Genomic DNA, 476 nt, shown 5'->3' on the forward strand with positions numbered 1-476 from the left:
ACGAGAGAATTGGTTTTTTAAAATAAAAAACTTATGGAGATTATTGGAAATATTAGCAGTAGAAGTGGACGATGACTGAAATCAATAAGTATAATGAATAAATGTCGAGGAATAGAAACACAGGAATGCGTTATGGAGTTCATGGAACGTCTAAGGAGCTTCTAAGCTCCTTTCACTGGTTTTCACTGTTTAAGTTTTGCGGCGAACAGTTAAGAATTTGTTAGCATTAAGATCGCTCCGTGGCTTATCGCTCCGTGGACGCGTGCCACAACTCGGAAGCACTTGTGCGAGTCTTTGGTGCGGGTAAACGCAAATACGAAGCGCTGTTTCACCGCCCAAGACAGTGCCACCGTTGGTCCTTATTTTTGGTCAAGGAACTTAATCCTTATAACCAGGGATAGGACCCGTACGATCTTCGAGGTGAAGGAATGAGTCGGAAGGGTTAGAGAATGAAGGGTGACTCAATTTGAATTACA

Source organism: Trachymyrmex cornetzi, unplaced genomic scaffold (assembly GCF_001594075.2).
Source record: "Trachymyrmex cornetzi isolate Tcor2-1 unplaced genomic scaffold, Tcor1.1 scaffold758, whole genome shotgun sequence".
In the NCBI taxonomy this organism is placed as follows: Eukaryota; Metazoa; Arthropoda; class Insecta; order Hymenoptera; family Formicidae; genus Trachymyrmex; species Trachymyrmex cornetzi.